The 18,766-nt window shown below is 36.1% G+C and overlaps 1 long non-coding RNA gene across 1 annotated transcript in view; it reads left to right on the top strand.

Annotated features, from left to right (window-relative positions):
• The first annotated feature begins 8,052 nt into the window (after positions 1–8,052).
• Positions 8,053–18,766, top strand: part of LOC149533165 (uncharacterized) — a 70,043-nt gene continuing 59,329 nt past the window's right edge. Inside the window, exon 1 of the long non-coding RNA XR_016356818.1 lies at positions 8,053–8,219. This is a non-coding gene — a long non-coding RNA (uncharacterized LOC149533165). The remainder of the gene's footprint in view (positions 8,220–18,766) is intronic.

The raw sequence follows: 18,766 nt of genomic DNA, 5'->3' as shown, positions 1-18,766 counted from the left end.
AATAGATAATGAGTAATCCTCTATAAATCCCAAATACTAGCATTGCTTAAGTTTTCCAGAAACTTGTAATTCTGATCATGATTAGTCTTTTTCCCAGAATTTAGTTTAAGCATATATATATATATATATATATATATATATATATATATATATATATATATGATTCTCTTGTTCTTTAAATACTCGTACCATTGTAGTAATATTAGGCTAAAATGGAACATGTTGAAGGGCTGTTAATCTAGGAATATATGTTAGTAATCCTATAGGTCTATATGTTTATATTCCACTCTCCTAGTATCAAGCTCTTGATGAAACAAATAAAGGTGTTTAAAAGCAACATATTTATTTCAAATTACACTCTCACTAACTATTTGTATTAGGGTGTCTATTGTAGAGTTTGAGTTTCTTCTAATATCTAACCTTCGAGAGGGTTGAATACTAAGTCTCCTTGATATCTTCCATTCCAAATAATCATTTTCTGAACACAAGAGCCATTTATAATAAGATATCCCAATCGAAAAAATCAGCACTGCTTAAGTGTTTTGGCATTTACATGCTTCCTAGTTTTTCTGACTCTAGAATTGTTTGTCTTTTTCTGCAGCTACTTTGAAACTAATCTGTTTTAAATCTTTAATCTCTTGTAGATCAGTTATGTTTTCTTACCATTTTTATATGTTTTACAAGAAGCAGTCATTTTAGGGAGGCCATAAGTATGGTGGATTGCCTTAGAATTAACATTTATTTGCTAAGCTCATGTATGGTAATGACTTCAAATGAAGGGTACCCTAGTTATCGAGCTTGGATTTTGAGTATAAAATCTATCCAAATTTGGATTTTTGGGATCGGCCAAATTTATTTGGTTCACTTTAGTATTTTTGATTCATAGATCAATTCAGTTAATGTTATTTGAAAATTATAGATTTCCAATTTTTTTTTTTTGATCTCCCAAGTGAATCAAGTTTTTGAACCTCACAAGCTTGTAACTCTGGTGGGTATTATTCATTAGCTTATGTTGTGTTTTGAATGAGTATGGTTACATTATGTAGGTTATTCCCTTTAATGCAAATATAACTTTAGCTCTTGGGTGTTCACATAGGTACACATGTAGATACTCATTCTATTTTCCTCCCTTAGTATGTGTTTTAATGATCTTGAAAGGTTGGTAATTTTGGAGTTGAACACAAAGGAACCTTAACCTAATGAAAGTCCAAATTCTTCCTAGTCCAAAAATGTCTATAGAAAGTGACTTAAAAATCTCGTTATTCTATAATGTCATGATTTAAATACGTTCTTGGATTTTCAAAACTATTGCTTCCTATTTGTTAAAACCCAAAACACCTTTATCACTATATCACTAACCCCCAACTAGTATCTAAAATGGTAGTTTGTTGTCCTCTTTTAATATTGTGACCTAAAGGCAATTTGATTTTGATAAATTCAACTCATTTAATTGGCTGCCAACTTGAAGCCATTTATAGGTTGTGCCTTCAAAATTTTCTTCCCCTTTGTTTCATCATGGATCACCACATAGGTATTGTGATTTTTTCAAGCATGCCTTCTAATGACACTCTTATGTGTAAGATTGCACTCCTTTCTTTCCATGCCAACTTCTCCCCCATGCTTGTGATCTCCACCTTTTTGCTACTGAGCAATCTCCGCATTGTTCATGGCTTTTCACATTCCTATGTTGCCGACTTGTGTACTTCTTTCTTCTTGTTTCTTCTTTGTGCTTGAGGCCCCTCTCTATATTTGTGCCATGACTTACAATTTCCATGTGCACATTTCCTCTCTATGTCAAGCTTCCCTCGTGCATCTCTTATTGGTGCCTTAGCTTCAAGAACCTATAGATTGTTTCCCAAACTTTTGACTAGTTGTAAGATCTTATACTAACTGGGGATGCTCTTGCATCAAGCTCCCTAAGCAAGAAAAAAATGAATTCTTGGTTCACAAGTTTAGGATAAGTGGCATAACCACCCTTTTAACCATTGAGTAAATCGGTGATGGTCTTTCAATGCGCTTGGTGCTTGCACTTTAATGTGACTGTTTTGGTTTCAATTTTCTTGACCTTGCCAAGAGTACAAATAGTTGGATTGGCCTTCTTATTCCTCTATTCATATTGAAAGGATTTTGACCCACCCTTTTCCATCCTCCTTTAAGGTACATTCTTTTCTTTCATTCCTCTTCTTTTGACGCCTCTTGTGAGACATCCTTGCACATTTTCATTTTCTTTGCACTATCCTTCCATCATTGTGCCTCCGATGAGACTTATCTTTGCAATGCTTTTACCACTCTTTTCTTCTCCTCGTTTCTATGATCATTTCCTTTTGTGACCCCAAGACCCAATGGGACATTGTGGGGTTCATCTTCTCAAACTTCTCTTTATTAGGTATCATGCGTTAATCAATTCCTATGCTTGTCTCTTGCTCCTTGCTCCTCTCCTTTGAGAATCTCTTTTGCACAAACAATATTGCTTTCTTCTTCTCATGTATGATTTTGTCCAATTGAGGGTCCTATCAATACTCTTCCTTAGAGGGTGTTTCCACTCGAGAGCTTTTGTCTCTTATCAATGCATACTTCTTCCAACTGAGGATTCTATCACTGCTCTTCCTTAGAGGTTTTCCACTCTTGAGCTGAATTACCTCTCATTTCTGATTCTATCATCATGATTGGAATGACCCTTTTAAGCTACAATCCTCATCTTTTCACCTAGTGTACTTTGGCTCATGCTCAATGAAACTCTTAGTTGTCTTCACAATAGTTTTTCAAATACCAATGGCTTGTCTTCTTTCTACTCCACTTAGGCTTTAAACCCAAGCCTTACATGAACAAAACATTTGTCTTCTTCTCCCTCCTTGTGCATCTCACAACCATTTTTGTAAACCTCCTTAGAGACTCTCCTTCTTTAGAGTTCATAACTTTCTCCTCTTCCCTATCCTCAATTAGGATCTCTTCTTTCTTTGAGGATTGTGCTCCTTTGAATGCCCTATTATTTGTGTTCGGTTTTTTGTTATAGATCTAGCTCCCCACTCAAATTTTCAAGTGTCCAACTTAAGAAAGTAAGGCTGCTTCTTGTTCTCTACTCCCTTCTTTCCTCCTACATTTCTTGGCCTATGTAATTGTGTTATTAGTTGACCTATCTCATGCAATAATTTCTAGATCATTCGGTCCCATTTTTGTTCCCATACTTTTCTTTTGTGCCCTCTTTGCTCTTGTAGACTTTGTCCTTATATTTCACCATTACACAACCTTGGCTCTATGAAATCTATTGTATTGAGGTTTTTTGATACTTCAAATGCAAAATAGAGCTCCATCTTCTTGAAAATTTTGATGCTTATTTCCAATTCATCCATTGGCTATAGGATTTGCTAACACATTTATTTTGCAAGCTACATTTTTCTAATAGTCATCTTGTGTAGGTTTTGTATGTTCTAACTCAATTTCTTATGCAGGTTATTACTTTTCTAAAAGACTTGTTTCCAAGTTGTCAACCTGTGGGCATCATGACCTCGCTTAAAGATCCCATTTCTCTTGTATAATATCCTTTTTGGGTTTATGACGTTATTTTGTATATTTAGCATACAAATTTACATAGCCTTGTAAGCCTGTAAGGCTGCTAAAGTGGGAGCAAAATGTAATGACGTAACATGTATACCCTTACAATTTTCCATAATGCTGCAATTGCCATATTTATGCCATTTCCTATTGTTTGGAGTCCATAGTTTGCAAACTCGGTGAGTACTTGCTGAGTTGCCAAGTACTCTATTTTTTGGTTAGGCGAGTTTTCACAAGTTTTTGGCATTTTTATAGATGCAAAAAAAAATGGGGTAAAAATGTTGACATAGGTAAAGGACTGGTTAAAATACATTTTTCAAGGGTTTTTCTATAAAATCATACATTTTCTCGTTCGGGATGTCAATTTTTAACTTAGTACATTTTGTAATTGAATTTTACAAAAAGGAATATGTTTCTTTAAGAGATTTTAATTTTTAGCACTTTCTTAGCTAAGGAATTTTGCTATGTTTTTGTTGAGTTAAAAATTTTGGGCTTGTGTCTTACTCTCCAAATTTGAGTCTGCGAACTATGGTTTGAACCTCTGTTGAGTTGGAATTGTTTTGATATTAGTGCAATACACAGTTGTTCACATTTATTGTTACATCCTGGAAAAGCTCATGATTTTGTTGCTGTTTTGATCATTTCATTACTTGCCACTTACCCAGTTTGCAAGTAACCACTTAACAGTAAATCCAGAGGGCTAACCAACTTCCTTTTCTCTGTCCATTTCATTTAATTTGAAAAAATATTGTTCTATCTTACAATTTCTTGATTCTCTCTTATCATTTTTCACTAGTGACAGTTACTAGCATATTGATTAGTTTTTTGACATTCTTGACCTGTATGTGGAGATTTTAACATTCTATTAACTGTAGGAAAGTTTACCAACATCTTACAACATTCCCAGCTTCATTGTTCTCGACAATTTTAGCAATTGATTTTTACGGTTATTTTACTCTAACTTCTTGTATCCTTCATCTTTATCATTTTAAAATCCTAGGAGTTATCTTTCAGACTTTGAATCTCATTTCTCACTTAATAGTGCTCTCACTAACATTTTGGCTCACTATATTAACATTGTCTGTTAACTTTTAATTCCTTGACACATTTTAGTATAAGAGCACACACTTTTTTATAAAATTTTCATTTTGTTTTTTGATGGAGGCTGAAAGACTTGGAGCTTGAACTCTCATTATAAGCTCCCAAATACACTAAAACATTTCTTATAGCTACAGATTTTTCTTGGAGAAAATATTCGACCTCACAAAACTTTGTGAATATCATCCTTTCCTTGCTATTTTATTGTTTTCATTTGAATATACTGATCAAACTTTGCTATTTTTATTTATGTTAGCAATTGCTGATCTGTCTGGCCATCTTGGTCGTATCTCTGCATAGAATTGAGCATGTATCTTGAGGAAAAGATGTGATTTTGTGTTGATGCGAGTTTTTGTATCACTTACATAACATATTAGTAATTGAATATCTGATACGGAGTATCAAACATACAATTCCTCTCTTGAAAAGCTATTGCTAATTGGATATAAGAATAACTCCAATGTTCCTTACTCTTGTGGATGCTCAGTTTTATTCATGTGATTCACTGGTAATCATGTAGGCGGCCTTACGCTATTCATTCGAGGATGACTTGGACTTTGGTAGGATGAAGGTGATGATGGTTTGGTTTGTGAAATATGGGGGGGCAGATAATGTTGATGGTGGTGATGATGGAGGATGTCTGCCAATGATGATGTTGATGGGAAAGCGGTGGTGGTGGAAGGTGAATGGATGTGTTTCTATACTTGACTTACTTCTCTAACTTCCTTCTCTAAGCTTCGACTACCCAGCTGCTCACTATTCTACTCCTACTCCTATGAATGGAAGGTTAGCAAATGGATTGGGATCGAGTTTAATGAAGGCTAACCAGCGGCCCCACCTCTATAGATGCAATGATTCTAAGGAAAATGAACTAGTTTACCACACAAGGCTTCCCAACCAGCCTCTACGATGCTAGTGGTCTAGTATTGATCCCTATCAAACATCTACCAATGCTACCATACAACTATCCATCTACTTTAACCTCACTTAAACGACTTCAAATGCAACCAAATTTAACAACTTGAAAGGAAATCTAACTATGTGGAAGTAGAAAACATGCAATAACACCCAATGTTCTTAATCACCATGCAAGTCACAACAATGAAGAAGAGAGCGATTTTGGTATTATTTTAGCAACAATTTCTCTAACACTTTACAAATGAGAGAAAATGGCCTTATATAGGGCCAAAAATACAACGGATGTGGAGATCAAAACAAGATCAACGATCTAGATTGGATCCTCAAAACCCTGATTAGGGTTGCCACCCCATCGGCCAATGAAAAGCTGCCACCTCGTCAATGGACCAATGAAAAAAGTGCAAAAAGTGGCAACCAATGAGAAGACACCAAAATAGTGGCCAATCAAAAATAGACACTTGTCCTATTCTAGAAGAAAGAGAAATTTGCCACTTGGGCTTACATCAAATGATCTTCTAATATAAATATTCCCTTTTTTTTCATTTTCTTAGCTAAGGCAATGAACTTAGCTAGCCTTTCACTAACTTCTTCCATAGGAGGACAAGGTGTGTGCTTCGCTCTAAGTTTTGCTGACTTCACCACACTGCTTGCTACTTGTAGTATCTTTTCATGATCCTTCTCATATTATTTCACAAATCCAATAAAAGCATTGAGAGAGGAAAGGGTGCCCAAATGCTTCTTCTTGATAGCAACCTTTCCTAACTCATCCAACCTCGATCCAAAATTTGTCTCATTGATATTCTCTTCTCTGATATGCTCAAAATCAAGTGCCATCCCAACGTCGCTCATCATGGTTGAAATGGAAGTGTCGACACTTGGGTTGTGCCATGCAGTCGTCTTCTGTATCTTCTTTGCCATAGGGAATTGTCTTTCCTTTAGTTTGTCCTTCATCCGTATCATGTCCACTGCACCGATATTGGTGTTAGTTATTCACTTCATTTTTGAGAAGAAGGGTGTTTTGGGCATCATATCCTCTTTGTCTTTCTTAGTATTTGTTTGCTTGGGATTGTTACTTACAGTAACATCCTCCATACTCGTCGCCCTATTATGGGATGGTAGAGCGGTGGACTAGAAGGCAAGTAGAACCAAGGGAAGCAATCCTTAGACTAGAACGAAAAAAGGATGTCAGCTTAAAGACCCCTTTCAACTCTAAATGATTAAAATTCACCTTAACCAATAATCGTACAATGACTTTTCAGAATTAGGACTAGACCTCAAGAACTTCAAATCCACTTGCAAATCAGAAATTTATCATGTAATTCACCTCCAAATAAAATTACCCAACCTAGGGCAAAAAATCGCAGCCCCTCTTGAAAATCAGAATTTTATCTTCCATAAATTTTGGCTCCCACAAAATTCGCCAAGTAAGAAGAGTGCAGATCTGCTTTTGCAAAATCGCTAGCACCTTGAGAAGGAGAACTTAGAAGTGAGGAGGAAATGGGAGAGAGGCCTTCTCTTATACCCAACTCTCTTACTCCCTCCAAGCTGGCCGACTTGGACCTTAGGAGCAAGAAAAACAATAATTAATGCAAAATTATGGCCCACAATTAAATACTTAGCTAAATATTAATTTTGCCAAAATGAAAATTGCTTTTTTAAATTGCCAATTAGTTTCAATTTGCAAAAAGAAATTAAACAATGCCTTGGAGATGTTAAATGCTTCCATTTAACGAAGATTTAGTAATTAATACATCATTAAAATCGGATTTTGGCTAATCAAAAACAATTTTTTCAATATTAAATTACCAATTTCATTAAATGGGAAAAAGTTTTCAAGGCAATTTAATCCATTTAAAGCCAAATTTTGCAATTTTGATCCAAATCGATTTTGCTAAGCAATTTTAATTTTTAGCACAAATAAAATTATTTCTCTAAAGTCTAAAATCGATTTTGCAATTTGATTTCATCATCATAAAATTAATCTCTTCACCAAAAATTGAAGATTTTCCAAAAGACTAGATTTAACAAAAAATTTCATTTTTGAAAATTATTCCAAAGTTACACAATTATATCCAAATTTTCAAAAGAAAACATCTAAGTACAAAATTTACAATTTTATCCTGCCAAGTTGGAATTAACTTTGAAATTTGTTCGGCCTAAAGATAGAATTGGTGGCTTTGGAAAATCAAGTGAAACCGGGTGAAAATAAGCTAAGTCTCTCTCACATTTGGCCTGAAGGTGTCCAAGGCTCAAAATTTTCAAAACTCAAAAAAACTTTTGGACAACTTCAAAAAACTATTGCCGAGGTGATAAAAAAAAAGGGGTCCCCAAAATTTTGGGGCGATGGTGTGAAAACCTCACAACATTTTGTTTGCCCCTGTTTTTCATACTCTTGTGCACCACACAAAATCTTGTGCCATTTGTTGGCATTCCTTACATAGGTCTTCAGATTTTGTCCTCAAGTTATCTTTGATTTACATTTACAGTCATGCAGTTCGCTTGATAAATCTATAAATCAGCAGTCCACCTGAACCAGCAAGCTGCCCTACTATTCTATGGCCCTCGCTTCTGCCTAGCTGTCCTGGAGCATTATTTTAGTAGGGAAGAAAGATGCATGCAGAGTGATCCCCCATTGGGGTGGGGTGGGGTAGGTACGATTTCTTCAGACGTGTTGGATCTGGTATGAGAATAGAATGACCAGGGTATGCTTGCAGTACGACATATCAAACATTTGCTCATATCATTTTTCCTTAGAATAGTAGGGCAAGGCTGCATGAGCTTCATCCTAGCTTTATCGATTTCTGGATGCTTTTCCCACTAGCTTTATCGATTTCTGGATGCTTTTCCCACTGGGTCAGTCAACCAGGTGTTGTACCCTAGCAGAGTGTTGGTAAAGTAGTGGGGCAAATAGCATAGGCATTGAGGACCGCCCCGGTCCCCTTCTTAGCTTGCCCCCGGCTTGGGGTACCGACCCCAAGGGAACCCTGGTGTAGTTAATGGACATTACCTGGCCGAGCCGTGGGGGCCCCATTCTATTGCATCTTTATGTTGGTTTCCCTGCCTTCAAAAGAAGCAAGTTGAGCTTATGACAGGGTGGGTTCTCATAAACGGGTTCTAGGTTCCTGCCCTCACGTGGGTGCTTTACCTCCCTTAGTTTTAACACCCCTATTGTTATTGTTACACTGCGTTGATTAGCAATTGGGCGGGGCCTACCCATAGCCTACTATTGAAAGGGCCCTGCTGCCATCATGGCTAAATATGAATTTTTCAAGGCTAAAACAGATCAGGATTAGCTAGAATGATCTTGTTTTTGTATTAGATCAGGTTCTTCCTTGATAAGGACTAGTTGACTCTACTGTAGTTTTTAGAACTTTAGAGTTTTAGAATTAGTTTTCACTTTGTCAGATTGAATTTCATACACAGGAAAAAAGATTGTCTGCTCTAATAACTACTTTACAATATCCTCATGTTTAGAACACAATTATAGTAATTGAGGGTTTTTATTTATTCGCCCATGTTCTTGCATTTACTCTTGCTCACAAAAAACTTCCATCTAATTTATTCCTAGTTTGGTACTCTGACTAATGATGCATTTATTGGTTATACATGCTCCATAATTAGCTATACAATCCTCATGGCTAGGTTAGGGTTTTGTCTGATTACTCTAATTATTGTAGGTCTTACAACTGACTACTATTTCCTTATCATTATTTCATTCATTTGAAATCTGTTGTTTATTATCACATTATCTCATTGACAACCTATATAGACCTTGTTTGCTTAGTAAATAGTGAAGAAACTGAAAACTTGTATTCCAACGTCATGAAGGTATCTTATTACCATATTGACCTTTCTTTCAGCATGCATCTCAAATATGTCCCACAGCCAAAGTACTTGAAATAGACATTTCTGAATTTATTAGAACTATAATTTTGTAACAGTTGTTTAAGGAATAAGTTTTCCAAGGTTCAGCATAGGATTATCATGAATCTAAGTCACTTGTGTTAGCTTATATTCTTTTCTTGTTTTGAAAATCCTTTCTCTCACTGATGATCAAACATAGCATAGTTTGTCGAAGCTGTAGGCAAAAGTTCAATTTTGCTTAGATGGATAATATCTTCTACTCATCAATATGTGTATACCTAACAGTCACATATTTCTATAGAGAATGAAATCGAAATTGAACAAGGATAATCATTCAAGATAGTTTTCAGACCGTGTTGTAATAAATTTTTCTGCTCTGGAAATGGCTTGATGGTTCTTTTAAGGAAAGATGCTAAGCAATACATTAAATATACAGGACTCATTCATTCTTTATAGCTGCTCTCTGACCTAATAGATATGTCTATCTAGAATTTCTTCTTCTCCAGACGTCTTGGCAGAAAGGAAACTGCTCTTGGACGTGGCACTAGGAAGAAGTTCCCTAAGCACATGGGGAAAGTCTGGGGCTTGAAAAACCATATTAAGCTCACACATTTTAGGTTAAAATCCTGAAAAGATGTTGAATATTGTAAGTGCGCCATATGCAGAGCAGTCAATGCACAAACCATGAAATCAAAAACAATTATTCAGACAGACCAGTCAGGGATATTTCTTACTTCCAAATACTATTGAGACTGAACAAAAAATAAGTGGTACAGCTGAATATTCCGTTCTAGCTATAGTCTGACTGTTCCTTGTAAAGGTTAAAGCTAAAGCTTGCATTGAATTTAGTATAAAAATAATCACATGAAGGTTAAACCTGACATATGAGCTTTTGATCACAAGATTTTCAAGAAGGTGCTCTTGTGATCAAAAGCTCCTAATTGGACAGGCAACAGACATCGTTATCTGATTTTGAATAAAAAATGTAGGAGCTTTTGATCACAAGAGCACCATAACTTTTACCAAGGATCCATTTCTGTTTTTCCCCACCAGTTGCTATAGATCAACCAATATCTCAGTTTCATACAAATTGACTGTCTTAGGTATATTAGTGTGGTGGCTTAATCCCTGTCATTTTATTTACCAGTCTGCTTTATTGAAGAACAGAAACTGTTTCTTAGTTCATTGACAATTATACTAAAAGTATTTGCACCATTAAAATCTTAGGTTAGAGATAAACCTTGGCCATAAATTACTTGGCTTTTCTAGTCATATGGAACTGATATAGATAATCTCCTTGAGTTGATGCCACAACGTTTTGGGAAGCTAAAATCATCTTTCAAAAATTCAAATAATGAAAATGTTTTATCTTTATGCCAAAACTATGATTAATAAAAGTTTCCATGTCAGGTTTAAGCTTTATGTGATTACTTTTATACCAAATTCAATGCAAGCTTTGGCTTTAGCTTTTAAAAGGAACAGTTAGACTAAAGCTAGAATGGAATATTTGGCTGTACCACTTATTTTTTGTTCAGTCTGAATAGTATTTGGAAGTAAGAAATATCCGACTGGTCTGTCTGAATAATTGTTTTTGATTTCCTGGTTTGCGCATTGACAACTGGAACTATAAATGACATTATTAGACACATTTAGTTGCTCTTTGGCTGTTCTTGTAAGTTTGTACAAGTGAAGCTTCTCTTGGTGTTTTCTGTGTTTTAGCTAGGGCAGAAGTTTAGGATGTTGTGGAAGTGTTCGTCTCCCTCCCCATTCTCTCCTTACGAGTATCAATGGTTCCTAGTGTATGCGAGTAGTTTGCTTCCTTTATCCCTAGTCCTTGTTTTCCTCTTTGTGTTCCTTTGGCTTTAGTGCGACCTTTTGCCTACTTGAATGCATTTGTGGCATCTTTGTGATTGATCCTTAACTTGGATTCGCTCATTCATCATGGCGTAAATGTGTGGTTGAGAATGATGACATGTGATAGGGTTGTTAGTAGGGTATTGTCCAAAGAAGATACTAGTGTGCTCAGAGGAAGCCGATGCACCTAGAGGATGCAATTGTGCCCAGGTCCAATAGGTGCCCTAGTCAAAGGTAAGTGTTTGGTAGGGTTTTTGGGGTTCCAAAGGGGCAATTTGAGTGCATCAAAATTGCCAGTATGGCTTGTAGAGTCAAGATAATAGTTGGGATAGTCCAAGTGTGTTATGAGTGATTTTTTGTGATGCCAATTACATTGGGTTGTGTGCTAGTGTTCATAAGAAGGCAATTGTCACCCTATCATAGTGGAGAAAGCCTAGATTCCAAAGAGGTCTTCTAGCTTTTTGGGAAGTCTGTTTAGGGTAAAAAATATTTGTTGCCCTTGTCTAAATTGTCTTGAGCCTTCAGTTTTAGTTGGCTAGCATTTATGGGATTCATTCTTCCATTTGTGTGTTGTCGCATAGCCGTAGGGTTTCATATGATTCGTTAGAGCTAATGATCTTTGGATGCATTGGCAAGAGTTTGAGCTCAAGTTGATGTGCCTAGGGTGTAGGGGATTATAGGTTGATGATCCCCTTATCTTGTCATCATGCCGTGTGGTTTGAGGATTTGTCATGGGTAGAATGTGGTTGTTGTTGTGATGATCATGACCAAGGAGTCATCTCTTCTCTCTCCCAGTTCTCTCATTCTTCATGTTAAGTGGTTCTATTGCAAGCTTTTGTTGTTTGTACATTGTTTGTACGATGTTGAGGTCTTGTTCAGGTATTCTCGAGTGTTGTGGTTTCCAGTGCGACCCATTAGTCCATGTTATCAAATTGCAACATGTTTTGTCACATCCATGGCATTATTGTTGCTAAGTTTAAGTAAAAGCAATTTGAACAAATGGTTCCAAGTTTTATCGGCTTGTTTCATTTCAAAGTTCCTTGGAGGGACATTACAATTGAACAAGAGCCAATGTCACAACACTAGTATCTCTGTTAATGTTGTCGGCCTTGAATTTGCACAATTTTTGCATTGTTGCATAAGTGCTTGTGTTGTGTTTCAGTTCTCTAATGTGATGCTCAGTTGCCTTATATGTCATTTTAGTGAGTTTACTATGAACCAACCCTAGTAATTTATTATTGAGAACTACCTCCTAGAAAATTATACACCTAGCAGGAAAGGATAGGTATCCTTGCACGGGAGTCTCTTGAGATTTCTTGTGGTTGATTGTTGCCAAGTTGCTCCTTGCATGAGCTCTTGTAGTGATTTCATGTAGAATGGAGTGTGTGGATGATTTTGGCGAAGGTGGTTGTTTCCTTGTTTGGTCTAGCGTGATAAGTTTGATTAGTGTATGTTGTTAAGTGTAATTTAGACCCTTCTGTGTGCCAAACAATGCCTTTTAGTGTGATGGTCTCCTCAATGTTCACATATTTCTTAGCATAGATGTTTAATTGTCCTTGAGCTGCCCCTTTTGGTATTTTGTGCCTCTTGGATGTTGTGATCGATGGTTTGTCTTACATGGCTTGATTATGAATTCATTGGAAATTGATTGAGCATTCCATATTGTATTGTGCGAGTGTTGCATTGAGATGTGAAAGAGATTAAATGACTTATGTTTGTGATATGTTGGAATGGTTGATTCTTGCACTTAGTGCATTGTGTATTGCTTTATGAGATTGCATTCTTGACTATTTGAAATTTCCTTGTTTCGCCAAACTTGTATTGGTCACTGTATTTCATATGCAAACCAATGTAGCTTATTGCTTGGAACATTGTGAAAAAATGTATTTAGTGCATCTGTATCATGTGTACACTCGCTTTGTGGTTTAACATTAATCTTATCTTGTATAATGTGTGTAAACAGGCTTTAAAGAGAGTTCTCCATTGTAGTGACATTGTAGTGTCGCCTACGTCTTTTTTATATCATTACTTGTGATAGTGATTGATGACATATGTTAGGAAAGTCTTGTGTGTAGGCAATATGTTTATGGTTGGATGCTATCATCCCTTGCACAAGTCAATGTGTAAACTGCATACTATTTTGGAACGGTAAATATACATTGTTTGGGCGTTGTTGTGCAAAAATGTGATAAAGGTGATCCTTCATATCATTTCCTAATGATTGTAGCTCTCCTCAATGTGGTGCTGTAAGTGAGCATGGCACATGCATTAAGTGTAATTCTTGTGAATGGGGTAGAATTCCTCCGCATATGTTTGTTTGAGGAATGAGTTGGTTGCATTGCATTAAATTCATAAACATGTACAAGCTAAGTAGAATGCAAAGTTGCATATTTTCATACTTAATATTGCTAGTGTTGGTGTCGTATAGAATCCATTTGCATGGCATTTTTGTGTATGTTCTCTTAAGCCCTTGGGATAGTATATTCTAAAGTGCTATGTATTGGTTGCTCCCTCAAATGTCGCTGCCCTTAGTCGCTTTGTAATTTGAAAGTGTTTCTTGTTTGATGATTTTTTTTGTTATTGATGAAATGGGTTGTGTTGTAAATTGTAATGGATAGCATCATATTTTTGAAATTTAACATGCCTGGTCTAGTCACCAAACTTCTCAATCTATCTATTTTGTGACCCTTTGTCGCACTTGACTTATTGTTTAAATTGCGTGCATTTTTATTAGTTAGTGTTGAAACTTGAAATTGATAATTCCCCCTCTTGGGTTCTTCATTTTAAACCTTTTGGTGACTATTCCAAATGTTTGAAATTGCTGGTCCCATTTTGTGTCAAGTGTTGTTCTCTATCACACTCATTATGAACCCATGTTAGTATGTGCAAGGGAGTAGACTAAAGAAAATGTGCTATATGTGAATGCTGATTAATTAGATTAATAGGTGGATTAAACGTCCTCCTTGCTGAAATGTTAGAAGTTTTTTGAGATCTATTTAGAGTTTCATTAGACACATTGCAAATAGTATGTATTTGCATAGTGTTTCATTGTGTGATGTCTTGTTGAATCAAGAATTATTTTTGCTTTGTGTGTTTTTAAGTGTATTCATTGTTGGATATGTGCTCATTAGTGACAGAGAAATCATGATTTTCTCTTATGTTTTGTGCCAAATTGTTGGTTGTGTTGTCTTGTGTTGTTTTTATGGTTTCTAAACCTCCTTGGTGTTTCCAGTGAAGCTTTTCGGGGTTTCTAAGCCTCCATGGTGTGGATGACACTATGTTGAGAGGTATCTCTTGAGATTGTAGTTTCCAAAAAACCCCATATTGACCCTACTTTCTCCAATGGAATCATTTATTCTATAGTTGAGGAAGTTAGATTGTGTCTAGAAGTGAGGCATGCTTTGGATTAGTAGGATTGTTCTTTCTAGTCTTGTGGGACAATGTTCTCCCCTTGAATTTTGGCTTATGTTCTTAAAGGTTAAGTGTCTTGGTCTAAGAAAGATGTAGAGAGTTAAATTTTGTTTCCTTGTGCATAGGTAATGTACATGCTTTTATGTTGTTCTTGGTGGCTGGATGCAATTTGTAGCTCTTGCGGTAGTCCTAGAGCAGTAGCTTGAGGGTTGTTGAAGCTGTTGTGAACCGTGCGGTCAACTATTGCCATTGGTTCAATTGTCTAATGTGAGAATAGTTATGTGGTGGTTTGGATTTGAGGAGTGTCATAAGGTTGTTCTTCTGTGTTTGTCATGTTTGTAGGGTCTAGAGTAGAAATGGCCTATGCTTGGATTTTGAAGGCTTCCAAGAGTAAGCCTATTCTTAGAGTGGGATGGTGATGCTTCTTGCATTTACAGTTCAGAGATGTGCGTATCTTGGTATGTTAAGGCCTTGTTTCTGGAAATATTGGATTGTGCATGTAACATATGGATATTCAAATCTAAGACATGTAATGATATATATGTATATTCAACACTCCTCATAAAGGGTGATGTAATTGATTGATAATGAAATGGATTAACGTAGTTTGCATTTGTCACTGTTGGTATCGAGCTCAATTGATCATCCATTATTTTCTTTCAATTCAATATGGCATAATGATTACGTAGTGTATGATTAAGTAATGTAGGAATCTTACTTTAGGCTTAAAATTGACATATTAGTGTCTAGATATGTCTCAAATGGTGTTCTAGCCACTAAAATGGACATATTAGTGTTGATTTTCCTTTTAGGGTGTTCTAGATACCTCTAATGGCTGTCATAACTCCTTGTGGTGATTTGAGTGGTTTTGAGTTGATTTTTGGTCTGTTTAGTATAATTTTAAGCATCTTCTAAAGTCTTGCAAGCATGGGCGAGTTTGATTTCTATTGGTTGTTTTTGTTGTTTATCTTGGAACAAGAGTTTAGGTTTTTGTTGAGGTGCTTTTGTTCTTTTGCATCTTCTCCTTGCATGCATCAATGATGCTGGATGTTTGAGGTGTAGTTTGCTCATTTTGTCCTCTATTCCATTTTGACATTATTTTGTTCCTAGTGCTTTTGAAGGGCCTTTTTCCTACTCGAATGCATTTGGGATGTCTGTTGGACCCATTCTTAACTTTAGTCTTCTTAGTGGTTAGGACACTAATGCAAAACAATGAATATTGTGAAACTAGGTTGCTAGATACACTATGATCCATAATGGACTCTAGAGCATTGGGAGGAGGCCAAAGGGTCTAGAGGATTAGAGTGCATTGCAAGTGTCCTTTAGCCATGCCTATGTTATGGTTTGCCACATATGTATTAAGATATTATCTCCTTAGTTAAATACTTTCTATAATGGTCAACTACTTGTTTGTAGTTTGTTTTTTAGTCTAGATAGGAATGTTTCTTATCCTATCTCTTTTGTCTTCAGTCCAGATAGGAATGTTTCCTATCTTGTCTTTAGTTTTGTTTCTAATTTCGCCTTTAGTCTATGTAGTCCAGATAGGAATCTTTCCTATCTTGTCTTTTAGAAACAACGTCCCTGTAATTTTTTATAAGGAACACATTTGTTCCTCTGTTAATCTATCAATCATTTGGAAATTTGTTAATCTGCCAATTTTTGAATCTTGTAACATGGTATCAGAGCCTAATACGTTATTATTTTGAAAATTTATGATTTCTTTTGAAATTATCAGTGCATAGATTTTTCAAAATTATTTTTGGTCTTTCACAAACAACTCTGCTAGGGTTTCTGTTTGGCATCCGATTTTGAAAATCGTAGGTTTGTGTTGGCGTCTGGTTTTTTCTTTGAAAAATTGCAGCTAAAGTGGAAATTTGCAGCCTGGGAAAAAATGATGTTTTAACAATGTTTGGCATTCTTTTGCTAGTTTTTTGGCACCCATTTTTCGGTGTTAGGCATCTCACACGCAATCTACATCCTAGCAAGATCACGCGTAGTCTACAGAGCTTGAAGTCGTGAGTTTTTTTGGCATTTTTTATTGCCTTTTTTACAGACGGGATTTGGCACTTTTGTGCGCCTGAACAACGAAATAGAGTTTTTTTTGGCTCACACTCCCTCTTACATAGTTGTCTCTAGTTGAGGGACTCTTTCTAGAACAAAACAAACCATTTTTATCAACAATTCACCATTTTTCCTACAGACTTTGACCTTCCAAGAAGCTGGCTAGGGATTTTCTCGAAACCCTAATTTTTGGGGTGGGAAATTTTTTTGTTTGCAGATTCTTGGTGGGTTTTTCGAGAGCTCAATTGGGTTGTCCTTTTTTTTGGGTGCCTCTATTTTCATGCCTCAATTTTTGAGCCTACGGATTTGAAATCCGACTTAAGATTCTTTTTGGGTTTTGTATCAGTTCCTTTGGGTAGCTATCGATTTTTTCTTGGTCAGCTAGGAATTTTCCCTGAAATCAGTGCCTGTTGAATTTCAGTCTTGAAGTTTGTACCTGAATTCTTCGAAATGGCATCGTTGACTAATCTGATGTTGGAGGGCAGTCTATGATTCAATCGCTGCAATTATAACCACTGGAAGCAGCACATGTTAACCATCTTCGAGTATCGTCATTTGGATGAGCTTGTTCTAGGCATAAAGACTTGTCCGACCTCTGACCAAGTAGAACAACACAAGTTGTCGTGCTTCTTGATCAAGGCAAAGTTGCATTTTTTGCCTTTTGAATCTATTTCTGTTTTTTTGGGTTTGTTGATTTTCTTCTTAAAAATCATTTCATGTGTCTGTAATACGCAAGGTTGCGTGAGATTCTGGTTTTTACCATTTTTTCCACAAAAAATGAAGTTTTGTAATTGCAATCTATTTTGAGTCATAGCACTCTTCTGGCAAAGCTTCTTGGTTTCAGCATTTTGTAGATCTAGGGAGGGTCTCAGTTATCCCAGAATGCTCTGACATCCGTACGTTGACCATTAAGGGAGGGTATTAAGATATTATCTCCTTAGTTAAATACTTTCTATAATGGTCAACTACTTGTCTATAGTCCGTCTTTCATTCTAGATAGGAATGTTTCCTATCATGTCTTTTTTGCCTTCAGTCCATATAGGAATGTTTCCTATCCTGTCTTCAGTTTTGTTTCTAATTTCATCTTTAGTCTACACAAACAGCGTCCTTGTAATTCTTTATAAGAAACACATTTGTTCCTCTATTAATCAATCAATCATTTAGAAATATGTCAATCTGCCAATTCTTGAATCTTGTAACAATATGTGTACTTTGGGTGCCTTAGTTTGGGGTTAGCATTGGAAAGGGTTTTCAGGCCCTAGAGGAGTGCTTTGAGTGCATTGAAATTTCTATTGTGATTTGTAGAATCAAGGGACACTTTGAAGTTTTTTGTGTGTTGTGATTAAGTTTTAGTGGTGTTGATTGCATTTGTTTACGGGCCAATGGCCATTGGAAGTGGATAATCACTTCTTGGACCGATGAGAGCCTAGTTTGTAGAGAGAAGTATTAAGTTTCTTGTGAAGTCTTGTTAGGTTAGAATTCTTTGTTGACCTTTCCTATGATGTCTTGCTCCTTCCCTTGTGGTTTGTTGGTGTTATGGCCTTTAGTGTTCCACTAGTGTGTTCTCACATAGCTATTGGATGTAATATGCAAGCAGTTAGAGCTAGTGATCTTCAGATTGCATCGTAAGAGTTTGGGATCAAGTTGATCAGTCAAGTGGTGTGGATTGGAGGTTGACAATTCATTCATTTCCCAGTCATTTGGCGAGAGGTAGTGACTGTGGTTGTGTCGATTATCGTTAGCAAGCTACTCATTGTATTTTGATATTGTGATCACAGATTATATTTTTTGGAGTTTTTTGATTGCCAATAAAATTCCTTAGAAAGTGATAAGAACAATTGTATTAAACTTGACAACACAACCTCAAAGAAACGATACCACATTAGTCATAAATCAGAACTAATTACACCTATTTTCAAGTCTGATGAAAGTGTTATCATATTGTGTTAATATGAGGAAAGCGCATTACATTGTCATTCAAAAAGTCTGATTGGATTCCTCTCATACC

This window comes from Cupressus sempervirens, chromosome 10 (genome assembly GCF_028749045.1).
Source record: "Cupressus sempervirens isolate cs-2001-9-10 chromosome 10, ASM2874904v1, whole genome shotgun sequence".
Taxonomy (NCBI): Eukaryota; Viridiplantae; Streptophyta; class Pinopsida; order Cupressales; family Cupressaceae; genus Cupressus; species Cupressus sempervirens.
The sequence above is the reverse complement of the archived record's forward strand: the minus strand, read 5'-3'. Positions and strand labels throughout refer to the sequence as shown.